The sequence below is a fragment of the Chiloscyllium plagiosum genome, unplaced genomic scaffold (genome assembly GCF_037043375.1).
Source record: "Chiloscyllium plagiosum isolate Xiang-an unplaced genomic scaffold, Cpla_swu_hap1 HiC_scaffold_37, whole genome shotgun sequence".
NCBI classification, from domain to species: Eukaryota; Metazoa; Chordata; class Chondrichthyes; order Orectolobiformes; family Hemiscylliidae; genus Chiloscyllium; species Chiloscyllium plagiosum.
Window position 1 is genome coordinate 92,495,106 of NW_028270175.1, and position 18,766 is coordinate 92,513,871.

The 18,766-nt window shown below is 45.1% G+C and overlaps 1 long non-coding RNA gene across 1 annotated transcript; it reads right to left on the minus strand.

Moving 5' to 3' along the window:
• Nucleotides 1–241: 241 nt before the first annotated feature.
• LOC148139871 (uncharacterized) lies at nucleotides 242–17,970 on the minus strand. Its single transcript, XR_015753391.1, has 4 exons — nucleotides 17,890–17,970; nucleotides 17,612–17,718; nucleotides 13,102–13,201; nucleotides 242–296 (listed from the first exon to the last, which is right to left on the minus strand). It is a non-coding gene; the product is annotated as an uncharacterized LOC148139871 (long non-coding RNA).
• Nucleotides 17,971–18,766: the final 796 nt, after the last annotated feature.

Here is an 18,766-nt window from a genome sequence, read left to right on the forward strand (position 1 = left end):
CAGGTCCTACAAAGAGACGAGGGGTAATTTGGATAAATCTGTGCTTCCTCTCAGGGCAATATCTCCTTCCTCAGCTGGAGGGCCCAGAATTGAACACAAACCCCAAGGGTGATCCAACCACTAATTTGAACATCTTTCTAATTTTTGCTTAAAATAATAGATACTTTCCCACAGAAAGAACAGACACACCTTTCTCCTTCCACAGTAAAATGTCAATGGTATTCAGATCCTGATGACCTGCTGACGATAGAAAATTGCTTTTGAGATCCCTGTCTCAATTATTCTCAATTAATATTCTATAAAATGAATTCAAAAAACAAATCTCACAGTCAATGCAAGATGAATAGTGAAGGCAAACACTTCTCTTGGTATGTGTTTGGTGTGTAAATGCTCCTCTTGAAATCACCCCGACCCCACCCAGGAAGAGGACATATCCATGTGCCTCGCTGTACCTTGCCCCCAATAAAGATGGTGGCCATAACCCAGGACCCATCATCGCCCGAGGGCCACAGCCATTTTCCCATTTGCTGTAAACGTGGGACTAAGAGTTTCTAATTCAGGCCTAACTACCTGTACAGAGTGTAATTAAACCCTCCCAGTCTAAACTGAATCCAACTCCCCTTTCCGGTTTCCTCCTCCTGCACACACCAAGGGTCATTCTAGATCCAGTGACCCTTCCTCAGAACCGATGGCAGCTGGGAAAATTAGAATCCCTACTGTGTGGTAACAGGCCATTCGGCCCAACAAGTCCACACCCACCCTTTGAAGAGTTTCTCAACCAAACTCATTCCCTGACCCTATTATTCTACATTTCTCCTGAATAATGCACCTAACCTATACATCCCTGAGCACGACGGGAAATTTAGCTTGGCCAATTCACCTAACCTGCATATCTTTGGACTGCAGGAGATAGGGTTTAAAGAGTAAATAATAGGTGGGGACAGAGCCCAAAGAGAGACAGGAACCTTTGTAAAGACAAAGGAGTGGATAACAATCTGTCTGGGAGGGTGCATAGCTGTTAATGGAGGGGACAGGAACCTGTGTCTGGCAGCATCTCAGTGGAGGTGCTGGAAATGGCAGCTGATGATCTAAATTCTGCTGCAAAACAGACCCTAAGCTTCCAGTTGCCTGTTACTTTAACACACAAGTCTGTTGCCTGGCCAAAATCTGTCTCATGCTTACTGCAGTGTTCCAGTGAAGCTTGATGCAAGCTGGCAGAACACTCCAGAAACATACCAAAACGCCCCGTGTTTCAAGGACTGCAATTTCCCCTCCCATGTGGTCAACAATACTCTCCAGTCCATCCCCACCACTTCCCACACGTCTGCCTTTGAACCACACCTCTCCAACTGCAACAAGGATAGAACCCCCCAGTCCTCACCTTCCACCCAGATACAATGCATCATCCTCCGCCATTTCCACCATCTACTATCAGATCCCACCAGAGGTATATTTCCCTCTCCATTCCTTTCAGCATGCCACAGAGACCATTCCCTGTGAATTCCAAATCAGATCCATGCTCCCCAACAACCGAACTCCCAGACCCTTCACTTGCCAATGCAAGAGGTGTAAAACCTGTGCCCACACCTCCTCCCTCACCCCCAAAGGACCCTTCAACATCCAGTAGAGATTTTCCTGCACATCCAAACACCTCACCTATTATGGCCTTTGCTTTCGACGTGGTCTCCTCTCCATTGGGGAGTCAGGACACCAACTTGCGGAATGTTTCAAGGAACATTTCTGCAATGCATGCACCAACCAACCCTACCATCCTGTGGTCGAACACTTCAAATTCCCCACCCACTCCGCCAAGGACATGCAAGTCCTGGATCACCTCCACCACCAAATCCCAGCCACCCGACGCCTGCAGAAAGAAAACCTCATCATCCACATTGGGACCCTTTAACCACAGAATCAAGGTTTCCTCATCTCCCCTCCCTTACTTTATCCCAGATCCAACCCTCCAACTCGACACAACCCTCTTGAACTGTCCCACCTGTCCATCTTCCTTTCCAATTATCCAGTCCACCCTCTCTCCATTACCCTCCACCTACATCTACCTATTGCCTTCCTAGCTCCCTTCCGACCAATCCCACACATCCCTCTTATTTATTTATCAGCCCTCTTACTACTCCCCCTCCCCCTACAATCCCAGCATTCCTGATGAAAATAATATACCCAAAACGTCGATTCTCTTGCTCCTGAGATGCTGCCTGACCTACTGTGCTTTTCCAGTGCCACACGTTAACGCAAGTTGGAAGAACAACACCCCATCTTCTACTTGGGGACCCTGCCCCAGTATCAAATTCAATAATTTTACGTCCTGAAGTCTCCAATATCCTAGCGCCCTAGCCTCTTAACCCACATACTAGGCCTTGTTATCACATAGCCTACCATTACACATTACCTATGGTTAGCCACAAACAGTCCCCATAAACAGCTATTCACCCTCTCTCTGTCAGATCGTTATGCACTCCTTTGTCCAACTGCTCCCATCACTTTGGACTCGATCACCACCGATCATTTACTCCTTAACCCCTACCTTCTGCATATATACCAACATTTCTTTTCAGTAACATCAGTTCTGAGGAAGGGTCAGCGGATCCAAAATGTTAACTCTGATTTCTCTTCACAGATGCTGCCAGACCTGCTGAGCTTTTCCAGTACCTTTTGGTTGTTGTGAGAGATTTACAGCATTCGCAGTTCTTTTGGTTCTAATTTACCAGGAATTTCTAATTCAGGTCTAGCAGCCTAAAACCGTGCGTTTATAAACCCTCCCAGTCCACAATAGCTCCATTTCTTCCCCAGACATTGCAGTCTCTCCCACTCCCTTCACACTCACTAGGTCCCCCCTCACCGTGACACTGCGCCTGCACAGCTCATGGCCACGTGTTGGCCTGCTGGACCCACCCCAATTCACTCCCATTGGCTGGAGGATGACGCCAATTCTCCTATTGGTCTGGTACAATTGCACCATTTGGCATCTGGCTGGGTATGTGAATATGAAGGGTGTAGAGGGATATGTGTCAAATGTTGGCAAATGGGACTAGTTTAGGTTGGGATATCTGTTCGGCATGGACCAGTTCGACCAAAGGGTCTAATTCCATGCTGTAGGTCTCTATGACTCTGCCCTGGGATGAGCTTCATCATTCACAGTGAATGGGGCAGTAACACGGAGCACAGGGGTTTGGGGCTATTCAGCCCATTGGGGCTGTACTCCTCCCCTCTGGAGAAAGTACCAGTCTATCCCAACTCACCTCCCATTTGTCTGTAGCCCTCCAAATCCTTCCTTAAAAAAGTTAAATTCCAAATTTGTTTTGACAATAACTACTGAATCTGCATCCAACAGTCGGTCAAACTGTTCCAGATGCTCAGAACTTAGTGAGTAAAATAATCTTCACATTTTTAACCTGCATTATTTGCCAGTTACCTGAAGGTAGTTACTAAAAATTGTGACGTTAATAATTTCTCCCTCTGTATCTCTGTAAATTATATATCCTGGAAACAAATCTGCTCCTGGTCGAAATCACTGCCTAAACTTTTCAGCTCCAAGGAGAATTATCTGATCTTCTGCTAACTCTACCTAAAAGAGAAGCCCTTGGATTTCACCCTATTCATGCCCCTCACAATTGTATCCGATGCTCCGGGGAAAACAGCCCCAGCCTATTCACCCTCTACCTACATAGCTCAAACCCTCAACCCTGGCAACATCCTTGCGGATCTTTTCTGAACCCTTTCAAGTTTCACAATATCATTCCGATAGCAGAGAGACCAGAACTGAAAGCATAATTCCAGAAGTGGCTGAATCAATGTGCTGTGCAGCCGCAAAATGACGTCCCAACTCCACTACTCAATGCACTGAGCAGTAAATACAAGCACACTAAACACCTTCTTCACTACCCTGCCTATAATTCCACTTTCAAGGAACTATGAACCTGCACTCCAAGGTCTCTTTGTTCAGCAACACTCCCCAGGACCTTCCCATTAAGTGTATAATTCCTGCCCTCATTTGCTTTCCAAAATGGAGCACCTCACATTTATCTGAAATAAACTCGATCTGACAATCCTCAGCCCATTTGAATGAAGTCCCACTGTACTCGGAGGTAACCTTCTTTGCTATCCAGTGCACCTCGAATTTTGATGTCGACTGTAAACCCACTAACTATATCTCATATATTCACATAGAAATCATTGATATAAACGATGACAAGCAGTGGACCCAGCAGCGATCCTTACACCATATTGCTCATCACAGGCCTCCAGTCCGAAAAGCACTCCCCTCCATCTCCAACCTTGCAGCCAATTTGTATCCAAACAGCTGGTTCTCTCTGTATCCCATGGTGTCTAACTCGCTAACTAGTCTGTCATGTGGAACCTTTTTGAATGTCTTTCTGAAGTCCAAGTTAGTGATTTATGTGCAAAGCCATGCTGACTATCCCTAATCACTTCTTGCCTTTCCAATTACATATAAACCAGTCCTTTAGAATTCCTTCCAACACCTTGTCTGTCACTAACTTCAGGCTCACCAGTATATTGTTCCCTGGCCTTTCCTCATCACCTTTCTGAAATAATGGCGCCTATCTTGCAGCACCTCACATGTGGCTATCGGTGATTGAAATATCTCAGAGGGGCCCAGAAATCACTTCCCTAACTTCCCATAAAGATTTGGGATACATCTGATCAGGTCCCACAGATTTACACAGCTTTATGTGTAAGACATCCAGTACAACCTCCTCTGTAATATGAACAGATGTCAAGTTCTCACGATTTATTTCACCAAATTCTCTAGCTTCCAAATCCTCTTTCAGTAAAAGCTGACATGAAATCCTCAGATAGTATCTCTCCCGCCTTCTGTGGTTCCACAGACAGCCTTGTTGATCTTTGAGGGTCCCTATTCTCTGCCTGGTTACACTTTTGTCCTTAGTGTTTTGTAGAATCTCTTTGGATTGTCCTTAAACCTCTTTCCCCCCCAAAGCTATTTCATGTATCCTTTTTACCTCCTGTTTTCCCTCCTACTGCCCCTATACTCTGAGGGATTCACTTCAACCCAGCTGTCTGTACCTGCCATATCCCTCCATCAGCTTGCTGACCAGACCCTCAATTTTTCTAGACACACAGCATTCTCCACACCTACCAGCCTTGGTCTTAACAGGTACATACTGTCTATGTACTCTTGTTGTCTCATTTTCACAGGCCTATGGAGGAAATGGCAGATGAGGACATGGAAACTGTCATTCTCAGTAAAGAGGTAGTGTTGGGAAAGATAACAGCCCAAACGTACATGGGTCTCCTGGCCGTGATGGAATGCATCCCAGGGGACTAAAAGAGATGGTGAAGGGTCTAATGTCCTTCCTTGCTAGAGGGATGGTTATGCTGCAGCTGTACAGGGTGCTGGTGAGGCCACACCTGGAGTACTGTGTACAGGTTTGATCTCCTTACTTCAGCAAAGATCTCCTGACACTGGAGGGGGTCAGAGGAGGGTCACTAGTTTGAGTCGGGAGTTGAGAGGGTTGGTGTATGTGGAGAGATTGAGTAGACTGGGACTATACTTGTTGGAATTTAGAAGAATGGGAGGTTGTATTGGAAAAAATAAAATTAAGAAGGGAATAGATAAGGTAGAAGCAGGGAGTTTATTTCCATTTGGGGGGGTAGCGGGTCAAACTAGAGAGCCTAGCGTCAAAATAAGGGGGTATCTGATTTAGGACAGAGTTGAGGAGGAACTTCTTCAGCTAAAGGGTTATGAATCTGTGGAATTCCCTGCTGAGTGCAGCAGTTGACGTTATCAACTTGAATGTCTTTAAGACAAAATGTAGATTTGTGAACAGGAAAGGAATTAAGGATTATGGTGAGAGAGCAGGAAAGTGGAGCTGAGGCCATGAAAAGATCAGCCCTGATCTGATTGAATGGCAATGCAGGCTTGAGGGGCCAGATGTCCTACTCCTGCTCCTATTCCTTCTGTTCTTATGTTCCCACTTTCCAGCCGTCCCTTTACCTGGGGGGGGGGGGGGGGGGGTCGCAAAGAAATATTGAAAGTTCTCACCTTGTACCGTCAAAATTCACCTTTGTCCAATTTAGAACAACAACTTTTCGATCTGGTCTATTATTTTCTGTAACTATTTTAAAACTAGTAGAATTATCGTCAGAGAATCCCAAGTGTGGAAGCAGGCCATTCAGACCATCACATCCACACTGACCCTCTGAGCCTCCTATCTTAACCCTGTAACGCGGCATTGCACATGGCCAATCCACCCAACCTGCACATCCCTGAACAATATGGGCAATTCAGCCTGGATTATCCACCCAACCTGCACATCTTTGGACTGTGAGAGGAAACCAGAGCACCCGGACGAAATCCACACAGGCAACCTCAATAAGGTGATCATCCTGTTCCTATTTCCCAGTTCCACCCAAGTAATTTCACCGGGCGAACTCCCATGAATATCCTCTCAAAGCACAACAATAATGTTATCCCTAATCAAAAACACCATTCCACCTTCTCTCTTATTCCCCCTTTCTATCCTTCCTCTTACATCTACTCCCTGGAACATTAAGCTCCCTGTCCTTTCCAACCTAAGCCACGTTTCTGTAATACCCACTATATCCCAGTCCCATGTTCAAAACCATATCTTAAGCTCATCTGCTTTCCCTATCAAACCTCTTGCATTGAAATAAATGCAGTGCAATGCTATCAAAAGGACAGACTGATGGGCAGAGGGAGTAAGATGGCCCTGTTGGTGAGGGATGACGTTCAGTCCCTTGCGAAGGGGGAGACACAGAGTCAGATTGGAGGGTGGCTAATGATTAGATTAGATTACAGTGTGGAAACAGGCCCTGCGGCCCAACAAGTCCACACCGACCCGCCGAAGCGCACCCACCCAGACCTAACACTACGGGCAATTTAGCATGGCCAATTCACCTGACCTGCGGGAGGACTGTGGGAGGAAACCGGACCAAACCCACGCAGATACGGGAAGAATGTGCAAACTCCACACAATCAGTTGCCTGAGGCGGGATTTGAACCCGGGCCTCTGGCGCTGTGAGGCAGCAGTGCTAACCACTGTGCCACCGTGCCGCCCTAATGTTGTCCCACTTTTCAAGAAATGTGGGAGAGAGAAAACAAGGATTTATAGACCGGTTAGCCTGATGTCAGTGGTGAGAAAGATGCTGGAGTCAATTATAAAAGATGAAGTTACAGCTCATTTGGATAGCAGTAATAGGATTCGTCAGAGTCAGCATGGATTTACAAAGGGGAATATACTGACTTGGATTGAAAATTGGCTGGCTGACAGGAAGCAAACAGTAGTGATAAACGCTTCCTTTCGGAATGGCAGGCAGTGATTAGTGGGGTACCACAAGGTTCGGTGCTGTTTACAATATATTTTAATAATATAAATGAACATATTAAAAGTAATATTAGTAAATTTGCTGATGACACAAAGCTGGGTGGCAGGGTAAAATGTGAGGAGGATGTTATGAGAATACAGGTAAACTTGGACAGGCTAGGTGAGTGGACTGATGCATAGCAGATGCAGTTTAATGTGGATAAATGTGTGGTTATCCACTTTGGAGGTAAGAACAGGAAGGCAGATTACTATCTAAAGGAGTCAGGTTTGGTAAAGTGGAAGTACAACGAGATCTAGGTGTTCTTGTACATCAGTCAATGTAAGCAAGCATGCAGGTACAGAGGTAGTGAAGAAAGCTCACTGCATGCTAGCATTCATAACAAGAGGAATTCAGTATAGGAGCAAAGAGGTCCTTCTGCAGCTGTACAGGGCCGTGGTAAGACCGCACCTGGAGTATTGTGTGCAGTTTTGGTCTCCACATTTGAGGAAGAGCATTGTGGCTATTGAGGGAGTGTTGGGTAGGTTCATGAGGTCAATTCCCGGAATGGCGGAATGATCATATGTTGAGAGATTGGAGCGACTGAGCTTGTATACACTTGAGTTTTGGAGAATGAGAGGGGATCTGATTGAGACCTACAAGATTATTAAAGGGTTGGACACTCTGGAGGCAGAAAGCATGTTTCCACGGATGGGTGAGTCCAGAACCAGAGGACACAGTTTAAAAATAAGGGAGAGGCCATTTAGAACAGAGTTGAGGAGAAACGTCTTCACCCAGAGAATAGTGGGCACATGGAGTGCACTGCCCCAGAAGGCAGTGAAGGCCAAGTCTCTGGATACTTTCAAGAAAGAGATGGATAGGGCTGTTAAAGATAATGGAATCAAGTGTTACAGAAATAAGACAGGAACAGGAGACTGATTGTGGATGATCAGCCATGATCATAATGAATGGTGGTGCTGACTCAAAGGGCAGAATGGCCTATTCCTGCACCTATTGTCTATTGTACCTTGTCAGTCCGATCTCATTCTGTGTCTTACCCTTGCCTGCCTTGCCTGTCTAACTTGTCAACTGTACCAGTCTCAGACTTACCTCCTTACTCACTATCTCTTTAGGTTTACCCCCCACGCCCTCACTGGTTTAATGCCTCCCGTGTAGCACTAGCAAATCTCCCTGCTTGGATATTAGACACCTTCCAATTCAGGTGTAATCCATCCTTCTTATGCACGTCAATTCTACCCCAGCAGAGCTTCCAATGATCCAAAAATGTGAATCCTTCTCCCCTGTATCAGAACCTTGGCCACACATTCATCTGCTCTACCCTGCTATTCCTACTCTCACTAGCATGTGGCACTGGGAGTAATCCAGATATTACTACCGACAAGGACCCTGCTTATTATCCTACAGGCTAATTTGATTAGATTAGATTACAGATTAAATTACAGTGTGGAAACAGGCCCTTCGGCCCAACAAGTCCACACCGACCCGCTGAAGCGCAACCCACCCATTCCCCTGCATTTACCCCTTACCTAACACTACGGTGTAATTTAGCATGGCCAATTCACCTGACCTGCACATCTTTGGACTGTGGGAGGAAACCGGAGCACCCGGAGGAAACCCACGCAGACACGGGGAGAATGTGCAAACTCCACACAGTCAGTCGCCTGAGGCGGGAATTGAACCCGGGTCTCAGGCGCTGTGAGGCAGCAGTGCTAAACACTGTGCCGTTGTGCCACCCACAATTTGCTATATTCTCTCATCAGGACTTCATCCTTCTCTCTTATGTCATTGGTACCAATGTACAGCGACCTCCACTGATCATTCTCCCCTTTCAGAATACTCTGCACCCTCAGAGCCATCCTTCACCCAGACAGTAGGGAGGCACCAGCCCATTCTGATGTCTCACTGTTAGCTTCAGAAACTGCAGTCTGTACTGCAGACTAGAGAGCCCCCTATCACCATCGATCGCGTGGAACCAGATATACCTCACTAGATCCATTCCACTAGGAACTTGGCTGTCAGTGCGATAGTCCCCTGAGAGTCTGTAACCCCCGACGCTTTCCAAAACAGTATACTTGTTTGAGATGGAAATAACCACAGGAGACTCCTGCACTACTTGCCCTCCACTCCTCCCTTTCCGAGAGGAAACCCATCTACCTGACTGGATCGGCAGTTTTCTTACCTTTCTGCAACTGCCACCTATCACATCCCCTGGCTCCTGTAAATTCTTCATTACCTTTAACCATCGCTCCATCTGGTCCATGAAATCCTACAGGATTTGCATCCTCACTTCCTGCAGACAATCAGGATCATTGAAACTTTCCTTAATCTCCTACATCCAACAGGAAGAGCACATCACTGTACAAATGGCCATATCTGCACCTTAACAGTCCACAGACCCAGAAAAAGGCACACAGTCTTACAGCTTTACAAAACACTACTCTAGAATAAATTAGTACCAATATTTTATATTAAAAAACTTAATAAAAGTATCATAAGATGTGTATTTAAAGAAATAAACCATCACCCTACTGAATGTTGTAGCTTTACTAAAATAAAACAGACTAAGATTTATCTTTGAAGAGACCGAAACCCACAGAGCTGTGAGTCACAGATGAACAGCACTAAACAGAACCTTCGCTCAAATTTGTCCATGCCGACCAGATATCCGAACCTAATCTTATCCCTCTTGCCAGCACCTGGGCCATATCCCTCTAAATCTTTCCTATTCATGTCAAGTATCCAAATGCCTTTAAAATGCTATAATTGTCAGCCTCCACCACTTCTTCTGGCAGCTTATTCCATACACGCACCACTCTCTGCGTGAAAAAGTTGCTCCTTAGTTCCCTTTTATATCTTTCCCCTCTCACCCTCAACCTATGCTCTCTATTTCTGGACTCTCCTACTCAGGGAAAAGACTTTGTCTGTTTACCCTATCCATGTTACTAATGATTTTATAAACCTCTACGGAGGTCACTCCTCAGTCTCTGATGCTCCAGGGAAAGAAAGCCCCAGCCTTTTTGCTCTCTTCCTGCAGCTCAAACCCTGGCAATATCCTTGTAAATCTTTGTTGAACCCTTTCAAGTTTCACAACATCCTTCCGATTGACGGAGACCAGAATTGCACACAATATTCCAAAAGAGGCCTAACCAATGTCCTGTACATGACCTTCCAACTTTCATACTCAATGCTCTGATCAATAAAAGAATGTATTCCAAACACTTTCTTCAATATCCTATCTACCTGCAACTCTACGTTCAAGGAAATATGAACCTGCACCGCAAGATATCTTTGTTCATCAACACTATCTAGGAATTTGCCACTAAGTGTATCAGTCCAGTTAAGATTTGCTTTTCCAAAATGCAGCACGTCACATTCATCTGAATTAAACTCCATCTGCCACTTCTCACCCATCTGAACAACATCCTGTTGTAATCTGAGGTAACCCTCTTCGCTGTCCACTCTACCTCTAATTTTGGTGTCATCTGCAAACTTACAAACTATACCTCCTATGCTCATATCTAAATCATATTATATAAACGACGAAAGGTAGTAGACCCAGCACCGATCCTTGCGGCACTCCACTGGTCACATGCCTCCAATCTGAAAAAACAACCCTCCACCACCACCCTGCCTTCTACATTTGAGCCGGTTCTGCATCCAAACGGCTAGTTCTCCCTGTATTCCATGAGATCTAACCTTGCTAACCAGTCTACCATGGGGAAGCTTGTCGAGCGCCTTACTGAATTCCATAGATCATGTCTACCTCTCTGCCCTCATCAATCCTCTTTGATACATCTTCAAATCACTCATTCGAGTTTGTGAGACATGATTTCCCACGCACATAGTCATGCTGACTATCACTAATCAGTCCTTGCTTTTCAGAATACACACGCATCTTATTCTTCAGGATTCCATCCAACAACTTGCCCAACATCAACGTCAGGCTCACCAGTCGATAGTGCCCTGGCTTGTCCTTACCACCTTTCTTAAATAGCGGCACCACATTAACCAACCTCTAGTCTTTCGGCATCTCATCTGTGATAATCGATGATACAAATATCTCAGCAAAAGGCCCAGCAATCACATTCCCAGCTTCCCACTGAGTTCTCGGGTACACCTGATCAGGTGCTGGGGATTAACCAAGCTTTAACGGGTTACAAGACACCCAGCACGTCCTCCTCTGTAAGATGGACATATTCAACATGTCGACATCTATTTCCCCACATTCTATATTGCCCATGTCCTTCTCCACAGTAAACACTGATACAAAACATTCAGTTAGTATCTCTCCCATCTCCTGCGGCTCCACGCATAGGCTGCCTTGCTGATCTTTGAGGAGCCCTCTTCTCTCTCGAGTTACCCTTTTGTTCTTAATGTATTTATAAACACCCTTGGTATTATTCATAACCCTATTTGCCAAAGCTATCTCATGTCCCCTTTTTGCCCTCCTGATTTCCCTCTTAAGTATACTCCTACTGCCTTTAATGCTCAGGATTTTTTGGGATTTTTGGATTGGAATAAATGCAAAATATTACATCTTGATAAAACAAACGAGGGCAGACCTACACTAATTAAAAACAGTGTATATGGAACAAAGTGATATGGAACAAAGAGGCCGAGGGGTTCGGGTCTTTCACGACTGTCACATGTAGACAGGGTGGTTAAGAAGGTGCTTAGCACACTTGCCTTCATTGCTCAGACCTTTGAGTACAAGAGTTGGGACATTATTTTGGATGTTGGGGAGGCCTTTTCTGGAATTCCGTGTCCAGTTCTGGTCATGCTGATATCGGGAGGACATTATGTAGTTGGAGCGGATTCAGAAGAGATTTACCAGGATGTTGATGGGAATGGATAGTTTGAATTATAAGCAGAGGCTGGATAGGCTGCGACTTCTTTCACTGGCGCGCAGGGGGCTGAGGAGTGACCTTATTAGATGTTTCTCAAATCATGGAGGGGTGGTATCAGTAATGTGAACAGCAGGTGTCCTTTCCAGGAAGGGACGCGATTCAAGACTGGGTAAGATACCTTTTAAGGTGACAGCTGAACGGCTTTAAAAAGGCGTTCGGGATTTTTTTTTAATTTTTGTTCAGATAATGGTTTATGCGTGGAATGAACTATCAGAGGAAATGGTAGTTGTGAATCAAATTACAATTTTAGGGTGGCACAGTGATTAGTACTGCTGCCAGGACCCCAGGTTCGATTCCAGCTTTGGACAACTGTCTCCGTGGGACTTGCACATTCTCCCAGTGTCTGCATGGGTTTCTTCCAGGGGCTCCAGTTTCCTCCCTAATGAGAGAGCATCCCTATGGTCTGGTAGGACAATGTTTCCTTTACCTTTTACACAGTGATGCCACTGTGTCTCTGGGGTAGTGAGAGGGAATGCTGAAGATGGTGGATGGAACACCACTCAGGCACAGTCCTTTGTCCTGGAGGATGTTCACTTTCTTTAATAGTGTTGGGGGCTGCACTGATGCAGGCAAGTTGAGAATGTTCCAACACAACCCTGATGTATGCCTTATAGAGAGCAAACAGATATTGGGGAATCAGGGGTTTGGGGAAACTGAGGTTGTTCTCCTTGTAGCAAAGGAAATTGAGAGGAGCTGTGACAGAGGGGGTTACAAAAGTTACCCGTTATAATAATAAACCTTACACCCATCAGCTCATTATACAATGATTACAGGACACACATTAAAGGTTTGGGAAAGTTCAAAGGAGAACTTTTATGCAGCAAATGGGATTCAGATGGATTGCAATACTCACACACAATGCAAATATCCAGGTCCTGATGAATTTACTAATTCAATCAGAGTTAGGTGTTACAATGACTGAGATTACCATCTGAATGTCCACCTGTAGTATCCTGTAATACACGTTTATAAAATTCATCACTGTCAGTTCAGAAACTCACACCATCCCCTCCTCCTGGCCCAGGATGATTGTACACATTACCCCTTGTGGAGGTCAGCAATCAGTACAGAGGGAAATCTGTGTGGGTTTCTCGGAGTTTCCACCTTAGAACTTTATGTGACTGAACAGGGCAGATCTTTCATAGATGGGACAGAATGATCCAAGAGTTAGTGGGATGTGGAAAGCAGGATTTACTTCTTTTTTTTTCCTTCCATGCTGCCGCTGTGCCTCATCAATAAGACATGGGGTGTGAAGGGCTCATGCAGCTCGATGGGCAAGTTGTCTCCATTCTGACCAATGGGCAGCAAACTCCTCCTGTACAGTATCTCTAAAAACAGAGCAACTCTGCACGGTTCACACTGCCCAGTGCTCCCAGTAACTGTTTAGAAGAATGGGGGAGAACTCCTAGAAAGGCATAACTGTCAAGTTCTAAGAGGATTGTGAAAGGGGGCAACAAGTTGCCAGATGGAGTATAATTTGGGAAAATGGGATGTTGGCCATTTTGGAGGAGATAATAAACGAAGAGTTAAATGATGGAAATTGTAGAAAGGCACCACAAAGGGACCAGGGGTAATTGTGCAGGAAACACAGAAAGCTAGCAGATTCTGGGTCAGTTACGGAATCAATGGTAATATTTCGGATTCATCAAGTTTAAGGCAACACCGACACGGGTAAGGGGTTTCAGTAGCAACGGAGCTGGGGTGATGTGGAGACAAGCAACATTTTAGAGATTGGAATTCCAGGTGTTTGTGATTGTGTTGATGTCAGGTCACAAGGTCACCTTGGGGTCAGATATGAGAGCAATATTGTAAAGAGTGTAGTTCTACCTCAGGCATTTTCCAGTGAGAGTGAAGGGCTCAGCAGTAAGGGAAAGTAATTTGTATTAGCAACTGAAGGTAAAGTGTTTACCCATTACAGTGTTTCATTGGAGGAAATTGCAGCTAATCGAGTAATAGCTGCAATCGTGATAAGCAGTTTGATAACATAGCAACAGTGCAGCAATGGAGAGGGATGATGGGGAGGGAGAGCTGGGCATTGACAGTGTACATGTGAAACCTAACACAGCGCTTTTGGACAATGTCACCTCCTGGCAGTATGTAGGTGAGATACAGTAGAGAGCAAGGATAGATCCTTGAGGGATACTAAATACAAGGAATTCAGAAAGGAAAGGGAGAGTGGAGATGGAGCAGGATTTACAAATGATGGTGAGGTCAAATGTTAGTTTTTTTTTGCAGAATGGATGAGAAGGACATAACCAGAAAAGACAGATAGACAGAACAAGGAACAATACCTGTGAATTGGCGAGGGGGAGTGATGAGGAGGAAACAGAGTTGGATGTCTGTAGTTTTGCGAGACTCGTAAAAGATCAAGATGAGCTCTGATAAGGCTGGACAAGAGACTGGAGAAAGTCGTAAGTTTGGGACAAAAATCAGGAACACCATGTGAGGCAGTTTGTCTCAGTGGGCTAGTGGGAGGGAGGGAACTGATCGGATTGTCTCAGTCTTAGTGACAGAGAAACTCAATGTGCTCCTTGCACTTGTTGTTGGAGGGAAGGATGAAGGAGACAGGATGATGGACAGTGTTTTACAAAGAAACAAAACCAGGGTTAGTGATATTTAAAATGAGTGAACAAACCTAATATATTTAACTTTTATCCAGAATATTAAAATGTACAACTGAAGTCCTTGTTCGAATCCCAGCTCGGCAGACAGTGGAATCTGAATTCAAGAAAAAATAATGAATTAGGAATCTCCTGATCTCCATGGAACTATTGTCAATGGCAGAAAAAATCCTGCCAACCTGACAGTCGCCCAACAAGCTACTCACTGTATTAATCCCTGCAAAGTCTCAACAAAGGAATGAAACTGGATGGACCACTTGGCATCTAACAAGGCATTAGGAAATACAACCACAGAATCAGCCCTCTCGACTCTGCAACATCCTGCTCACTAACATCTGTTTTTTTTTGTGCCAAAACGTGGCGAGCTCTCTCACAGACTAGTCAAGGAACAGCCTGACATAGTCATACTAACAGAGTAACCCCTTACAGATAATGGCCAGACACCACCATCACCATCCCTAGACATCGTGAGTGAGATGATGGAAAAGCACAACAGGTCAGGCAGCATCAGAGGAGCAGGAGAATCGACGTTTCGAGCCTAAGCCCTTCATCACCCTGACCTGCTGTGCTTTTCCATCACCACACTCTCGACTCTGATCTCCAGCATCTGCAGTCTTCACTTTATCCTGTAATCTCACCAGCAGGACAGACCAGGCAGTGGTGATGGCACAGTAGTGTACACTCAGGAACCATTTGCCCTGGGAGTACTCAGCATTGACTTTGGACTCCAGGAAGTCTCATGGCTCCTGCTGATTACCACATACCGTGCTCCCACAGCTGATGAATCAGTGATCCTCCATGTTGAATAACACTTGGAGGAAGCACTGAGGCAATAAAATGGTGACAAGCCTACTCTGGGTACAGGATTTCAATGTCCTCTACCAAGAGTAGCTCAGTAGCAGGATTACTGACTGAGCTGGTCGAGTCCTCAAGGACATAGCTGCTCAACTGGGTTTGCAGCAGGCGGTAACGGAACCAGCAAGAGGGAAAAACTTACTAGATCTTATCAGTATGAATCTACCAGCTGCAAAGGCATCTGTCCATGACAGTATCGGTAAGAGCGACCATCCCACAGTCCTTTTGGAGACAAAGCCTCACCTTAAATTTGAGAAAAACCTCCATTGTGCTGAGTGGTACTATCACCGTGCTAAATGGGACAGATGTAGGAACTCAAACTGGATATCTCTGAGGGACTGTGGGGTAACAACAGCAGCAGAACTGTACTCCAGCACAATCTGTAATCTCATGGGTTTGTACATCCCACACTCACCCATCATAATGGACAGGAAAGGAGGGCATGCCATGAGCAGCACCAGGCAGACCTAAAAATGAAGTGCCAACCTAGTGAAGCTACCAAGCAGGACTATCTGCATAATCAAACAGCATCAGCAGCAAGCAACAGAGCCAAACGATCCCACAAACAATGGAACAGATCGGAGCTCTGCAGTTCTGCCACACCCAGTTGTGAATGGTAATGGACAATTAAACAACTCACTGCAGGAAGCATCACAGATATCCCCATCCTTACTGATGGAGGGGTCTCACACATCCATGCAAAAGATAAGATGACAGCATTTGCAGCAATCTGCAGCCAGATGCAAAGTGGGATGATCCATCTCAGCCTTCTCCAGTGGTTCCTAACGTCACGGATGTGAGCTTTAAGCCAGTTCAATTAATTCGAACAATATCGAGAAATGTTTAAGTAGTACAAAGGCTATGGGTCCTGCCAAAATTCTGGCAATAATACTGATAGCTACTGCTCCAGAACTTGCCACCCACCAAGCCAAGTACCGCTCCAGCACCAGCATCGACCGACAATGTGGAACATTGCCCAGGCATGATCAACACAAAAACACAGGGCAAATCCAACTCAGACAATTTCCCTCTGTCAATTCACACTCGATTAGCAGTAAAGTGATGGAAGCAGTCATCAACAGGGCTATCACGCAGCAGCTGCTCAGCAACAGCCAGCTGAGCGACACTCATTTTGGGCTCCACTAGGTCCACTCAGCTCCCGATTGTGTTACCGCCTGATTCACAATCTGGCAACCAGCTGAATCCCAGAGGTGAGATGAGAGTGACAGCCCACTCCCACTCCAAGATCACTAATTCTAGCTGATTCCACCCTCATCTCAGCTCATATACTGAAACTCTCATCCATCGTGTGTTATCTCCAGACTTAATTATCCAAACACACTCCTGGCCAGCCTCCCAAATTCAACCTCCCTGTAATCTCAAGAAAAAAATGAAAGCTCTATCGCCCACGTGCTCACTTCTCCCCAAATATGTTCATCAGTCAAAAGGCTCCTATTCATAAGCAACAACAATTTAAAATTCTCATTCTTGATTTGATTCCTGGCTGTTATCACCCCAAGCTCCCTGCACCACACTTCCTTTGTCGAGATCTCAACCCATTTTCTTCGAGACTCCCAACGATTTGTTAATTCATTACTTCAACTGTGTGGCTGTTTCTACAGTTACTAAAGCAACATGGTCTGGAATTTGCAGACAAAACCTCACAGGTCTGCTTTCCACCTTTAAGACATCCCTCAAAACCTGCTTTTTGGCAATGCTTTTGGTCACCTGACCTAAAATCTCCATCTCTGGCCTTATATCTAAAGTTCTCAATCGTATTTTTATGAAATTATAAGCATGATAATAAAACCACAAACTGTTCTTGATTTGGACATTATCTTCAAATAATCACTGTTGCTGTAATGAATAATCTGTAACGTCTCTTACCCAACCACATTGTGGGAGCACCTTCACCACACAAACTGCAGCTGTACAAGAAAGTCAAACATCACCCTCTCCACAGGCAACAGGGCTTTGGCATTAATCACTGGTATCTGTGGAAGGAGAAACACAGTTGATGTTTCAGGGAGTGCAAAATGGATTACAGGGAATGAAAGAGAAAAAAGTATTCTGATGATAGAGCAGCACATGGTCAGGGGCTGGGCCGCAGTGAAAAACTAATTTACAATGGGTCTATAAAAGTCAGAATACAGTCGTAAACAGACCAAAAATACACCCATGGTTCGAGACTGAGGAAGCTAGATATTGACAAAGTGGTGATGAGGGAGCCCAGAGGTGAATCAGAGCAGTATTGGCTGCTATGATCCCAATGACGCTATACCAGAGAAAGGCTGCGAATGCGCCTGGCTGCACCTTGCCCCCTACAAAGATGGCGGCGGTGTCAAGTGAATCGTTGTCCCGAATAAAGATGGCGGCGCTCACTCAGGCCTGCAGTCGCGCTGAGGCAATTCCCCATTTATTGCAAACACGGGACTGGGACGTTCAAATTTGTGTTTTCCGACGTGCACAATTTGTTTGTAAAACCTCTCCGCTCGTAGCAATCATTCCCCTCCCACATTTAACTTTCACAATTGTTTGGGTGAGAATTCTAGCCATTCACTGAGAGAGAAAATTCTTTACTTTTTCTAAAATGAATGTTCCCTTATGTCATGTCTCCTGGTTTGAGACTTCACTGGTGCTAGAAGATCTAGTTAACATCTACTCTGTCAAGCTCCTCAGAATGTTGTTTCGATAAGATCACCCCTGCTTATCTATTCTTGATAGGTCAACCCTTTCATCCTCGAAGCACCGAAGTGAATCTTTTTTTAATGGTCTCCGCTGTTGGTTTATCCTTTATTAAATATGGGAGCTAACACTGTATACAGTACTCCAAGTGAGGACTCAGCAACAGCCAGTGTGGTTAACCAATCCTCAATCCATGCTAATACATTACGCCGATACCATGAGCTCCTAAATTGTGCAATTAACTTTTATGTAGCACCTTATTTGCATTTTTAAAATCCAAATACAGAACATCATTGGATTACCCTTTATCAGCCCTGCTTGTTATCTCCTCAATGAACTGTCGTAAATTTGTCAAAT